We start from the raw sequence: 6,026 nt of genomic DNA on the forward strand, positions 1-6,026 counted from the left end.
TATATCAAAGTGTTTTTCGATAGCTTACACGCAAGGCAAACGGCTTCTATGTCTCTTTGTTGCATGTCTTATGTGACTGATATGGACTCTTATGGATCCAAAAGTTTGACATCAAATGATATTAGTGTAGATTTACTCTTTTTACAGTTTTGCACAACTTGAGACTTTTACAAAAGTGAATAAAACACATTCAAAAGTTGTCAAATGTGACATTTTATGGCTATTTGCCAGTTTTGAGTTGAGTACATCTCCGGTTTTAGTTAAGCTATTTCAACAAGGGTAAAATATGACGTCTTGTTATGCGACAGAATAATGAAATGAAAGTGACCATGACTTTAAAAATGTAAACTACAGCACCCTGAAATTTATTCAATCATGGACTTCATTGTAGATCGATATGTGGTTATTGGGACCCATTTTGACTGAAGAAAGAAAGTGGTATAGAATGAGCTTTCTGTGTCCTCGTTCGATATCACTAGACACAAGTTCTTTTACCCACTTAATGATGATTGTATGATAATGTTCATAATATTTATCTAATCATTCGATCAGCAGTCAAATATAAATAACCGGTAAATGTAAAACATTAACTAAAGTTATCAACAACAAAAAAATCTTTGTGTAATCATCCAAGATAGACGATTAAGGTCAGTTGAAAGTAAAGACTCATAATCGAGGGGCATGTCATTTGATATTCTAACAGCCAATGTAAAAATAAAATAAAAAACTACATAAATGTTGTCTATCAGAAATTCGAACATCTTTTTTTTTTATTGAAACTTCAGAGTACTTGTGTGCGCAATCAGAATGGTTTTTAACAAAATATTTTTTTAGATTTCCAATGACAAGGTAAGCATTTTAACGACTTCCAATTTTATTGAAGAACCAACCGTCAATGATATCAAATAAGTGATCCTACTATGCATACTAGAAGCGTATAGACAAAATGACTTGAAACATTATTGGAACATCCTCATAATCGATTAGAATATGGCTACTTTATAAGCAGCGACACGTGCACCATTTCGAAGTTCAAGAATACAATTCAGTCAAACTGCAATCAATTCTTAATTATGTTATTTTATTTGGATAAAATATTGTTTAATTCGTGAGTTTGCCTTATCTGTTTATCAACGTCGTTTTCGGGTTCTTCGGTGACTGTATGTTTTCGGAGAAACACAAGGTTGTATTTCAGAAGAGAGGTTGCCGTCATACCATATTTAAATTTACAGAATGTGCAATAAAATGTGTTTGTAAAAATAAATGCGTTTCATTCTTTTTCAACCATTTTGATTCCCTTTGTCAGCTGGGAGGGAAACCATACGTGTCTTTTGCCGACAGCAGCATAGACCCATAGAGGTATTACGGTAAGTAACTCTATCCTACAAAATGAGGATACTATAGTCTGTCCCAAGATATTTATTCTCCATATTTGAACGATTTTTAATAAAAATACACATACCTGTGACTGAAATGCAATTAAAATCGATGAAAGGGGAAATTCCCAAGATAACTTCATTCACACATTATCATTTTCCCTCGTAAAAATTCACAGGAACCAAAACAGATTTCATACGGAGATTTATAATGGGGAATGTTGACATCTTTTTTCCATTCGGAAATACTCGGGACACCTCGCGCAATTTTTCAACGTTATCATCCGGGCGTCTTCATCTCCTTGGCAATGGAAAAACCTCGTAGACTTTTTATTTTTAGCCGTGTACTGATACCCGACAAGCTAGAGGGGGCGTTTCAAAGGGGAAATCTTGGGATTTTTTCTTACTATTGAATGAACATCGTCTGAACCAAGAGGTATTTATAAATATTGAATAATTTAAGAAAATATGCGGCAAAAATATCTTTGGACAGACTATAACATTTATACTGTAATTATTTGATAACTAGTGATTTTACATTTACACAAATGTTACAAGCTAAAGACTCAATGGAGCTCTATCCATCACATAATGTGTCCGTTGTCTGTTGCTGTTGTTGTCTTCGTCGCCATCGTACAAATTTACAATTTTCATCTTTTCTGCAACCAATGGCTTAATTCAAACTAAATTTTATGGCATGTCAAATGATGCCATATTCAATATTTTCCATTTGTATTGTATATTCTTTATATATACAGTTTCATATTTTTTTTATTTAATTTGATTTCTATTATTGTCCTTCTGCATTTTATAATTTTCATTTGTACAGTCATTTCATGCATATCTTTTACAATTTAATGCTATGCTATGGTATGCGATTTTAATGATATGCTATGAGATTTGTATGCTATGCTATGAGATTTGTATGCTATGCTATGAGAAATTGAAATGAAGGGCTTAATGATATGGTATGCTATGCTATGCTATGGTATGCTATGAGATTTGAAAAAAAAACGCCTCCATACACAGAAGAGTTCCACACATTTCGAAGTAAAATAATAGGAAGCCAAAGTTTACCTCAAATCTATCATGTAAACATTTATTTTTTCAAATAAAAACATTTAAAACCAAGTAAAAATAATGTTGTATGCTATGCTATGGTATGCTTTGGTATGATATGACGAATGCGATTCTATGAGATTGTATGCTATGGTATGAGATTCCAATGCCATGCTATGAGATTTCAATGCTATGCTATGAGATTTCAATGCTATGCTATGCTATGGTGTATGTTGTAAAAGATATGCTTGAACTGACTGTATTGTATAAATTCTATTTAAATTGTATTATTTATATTGGTATTTTATCTTAAGCTTTGTTTATTTTGCTTTAATGCAAAAGATTTAATTACTTTATTACAATTTAAATCCTAAATGTAAGAAGGTAGTGCTATGGATTCAGGATTTTTACACGAGGTCATCAGTTATAGGCTGTTTTGATGGTTATTTAGATACTAAATTAATTTTCATTAGAACAATTTTAACAGATGTTACTGTTATGTAGGGACCTAAAAGTTTTTAAGCGAACGTAATCATTTGAACCTCCCAAAAATTTATGTTTGCAAACCATGTGCAACATGCGAAATGGTATTTCATGGTTTATTAAACTATTAAGTCCATAATTAAAATTAATTTCTTTAAATAAATAACTTAACGCAATACCTAGCTTAAATGCTATAGAGATAATGATATCAAACTAATGAGATCTTTCACATTAAACCAAAACAAACAATACTAAAAGTAACTTTTTTTGCTTTGTGAAAGTTACATGTAAGAAAGAGTTTAGAAATATTTTCTTCTTTTAAATTTTATGAATGAGTGCATGTAATTTGCGGCCAAAATTTGGTATATATCTATTACCTTGACTTGTGATAAAAAAAAAATCATTATTTAATTTCAACAATTTCGACCATTGCTTCTTGAAAAAAGTGTATTTTAAAATTTTGTTACAAGAATTATTTATACTGTCTTAGAAAGCGTAAAATATTTGAAATATTGACAAAATTTTCTCTTTAGTAAAACGAAAAATTATGATCTAAAAAAATATTATGCATCAGTTCCCACATTAGATTTATTCTTAATTGATCTACCTAAAATTCAAAAGATCAACATTTATTTCCACTTTAATCTATATGTTATTAGCAGTCCTGGTACTGATTAAAACATTTATTTAAACAAAAAGCAAAATAAAACACCAATTTAAATCTGTTAAACATGTTAAAAACATGAGTAATTTGAACCCTTCAGGTGAGGACCGGAAGTGACGATTGACAAAATAAAACATTTTAACACATTTTCAATCAATTGTCTAGCATTCATAAAAGTTTTGTGTCTCAATAAATTTCAGTGACTAAAATCTCGCGGGTATCAAATTTGTCAGAGAGGATATGTACCTTAGATATTTGATATATCTCATCGAAAGTAGATATGTTTGCTTTTTCAACATTGTTTAGTTAACATATATAAAAATGTGTACTGATATATTTATACCATTTGAAATAAATAAAATAAGAAAAAAATAATTTCATAAGTGCTTCCGATGACGACCAGAAGTGACGACAAATCAAACAAAATAATGTAAACACGGACACATACTTAGGACTATTATCGAACAAAGTTTGGTTGTTCAAGTCGTCACCGTTTTTAGATCTCGTGGAGTCATTGTTTTTTGTCTCTTGACAGGAACAAGACTAACGGCAATGCTAAGTGAAAATAAAAAGTTAGTATTTCTTGAACATTAGATACTTCTACCTTATTGTTTATCAATTTTACCACAATTGTCGAAGAAAAACGGTTAATCTTTTAAACATCTTGATTTGTATTAAACCTTCCAGTGAAGACCGGAAGTGACGGTTGACAAAAGGAAAGCAGTTAATATAAACGTATTTTCTATCAAATGTCTATCATCCGTAAAAGTTTCGTGAATTGATCACTTGACTTTCTAAGATCTCGTGTTTAAAACATTTATTAAAAAAAAAGCTATCTGAGATATTAGAGATATCTCACCGGAAGTAGAATTTTTTTGTTTATTTAACATCGGATAGATACATATGGAAGGATTAATACTTATATTATATGAAACAAATTAAATGCAAAAAAAAAAAATTGTAGTGCTTCTGGTGACAACCGGACGTTATGACGAACAAAACAAAATAGTTAAAAAACATCTACAAGTATAGGTCTATAATCCTACAAAGTCTGAATGCTTACGTCCTTATTATTTTTGAGATCTCAATGTCACAAGCTTTTTATCATGGGATAGGAAACGGACGACAGGAAATAAACTTTCGAAAAGATGAAAAAAAAAATCCTCGAGATATAATTTTTTTCTATCACTCCTGAAAATTTCAAGAAAATCTATTGAACTATCGCTGAGAATTCTTGTGGACAAAAAAAGAGGAACAAAATTCGTACCCAGTTTTCGAGCCATAGTGAGCTCTTAAAAATGGCGCCATTGGCGTTAACCAAAAACAATAGGCACAACCACAGACTATTGTCTACCTATCCTGAAAATTTCATATTCATATCTCTGATAGTTTTTTAGAAGAAGCGTGCACAAAATGGGTCGTAAAAGCTACAAAATCAGCGATAAATCGGTACCGGAAGTGACGACGGCAAAAACATTGAAAACAAAATAAATTCAGATCATTTCCAATCATCTGTGAAAAATGGTCTAAATCGGTTGGAAACGGAAGACCTTAATTACTTTTATTGACGTCTGTTTCTTTGCTGCCGTAGTTGTCAAATTAGATGCACAAGAGGTTTTATTCGATCTATCCGTCATGCATCATAACTAACGATGCAATTTGAAGCTGACTAGTTCAGTCATCTATAAATATTGAATTAAATAGAAGAACATTGCACTTAAGTTTTGTTTTATAACAGTCTTACATTACTATTAATAATCGCGTTATATATAGATATATATAAAGATATATAGAAACGCAGTATATGCTTTGCTAAAGAAATTAAGCTTTCCAACCAATGATTCTAATGTATGTACTTTGACCTTTTTTCTGACCATGGGGGCTTTTAATAAACCTTTCAGCATTTTTCCCTAGGTATCCTAATACACATTTGATTTGTGTCTATCTCTATACCTAAAATGTTTAACAAGTGACTGGGCCTTGAATCTTTACAACTGCCCAAGGAACACCACATACTGTGCAAATTGACAGAAATGAACTCATTAAATTGTAGCAATTTTCTGAACCTTTACTTCCTGCAAAAATGAAATCGTCTAAATAATGCAACAATGTATCTAGACCTGCATTTTCAACTGTAGCCCACTCTAAAAATGTTGAGAACTTTTCAAAAATGGAACAGGATAAGGAACAGCCCATTGGCAGACATTTATCAAAGTAATATTTTCCTTGAAATTAATTTTAAAACATAAAACCTCAAAGTCCCCCGGATAAATTGGAAGTAACCTTAAAGCATTTTTTATATCAACTTTGCCCAGTTCTTCACCCTGTCCCAACTCTCCAATCAGTGATATCCACAACAGAATCAAAAGATGAATATTTTACTGAACATAATTGAGAATCTATAAATGCATTCATACCAAGAGAAGGAGGGGTAAGACAGATGT

The sequence above is a fragment of the Crassostrea angulata genome, chromosome 9, assembly GCF_025612915.1.
Source record: "Crassostrea angulata isolate pt1a10 chromosome 9, ASM2561291v2, whole genome shotgun sequence".
Classification (NCBI taxonomy): Eukaryota; Metazoa; Mollusca; class Bivalvia; order Ostreida; family Ostreidae; genus Magallana; species Magallana angulata.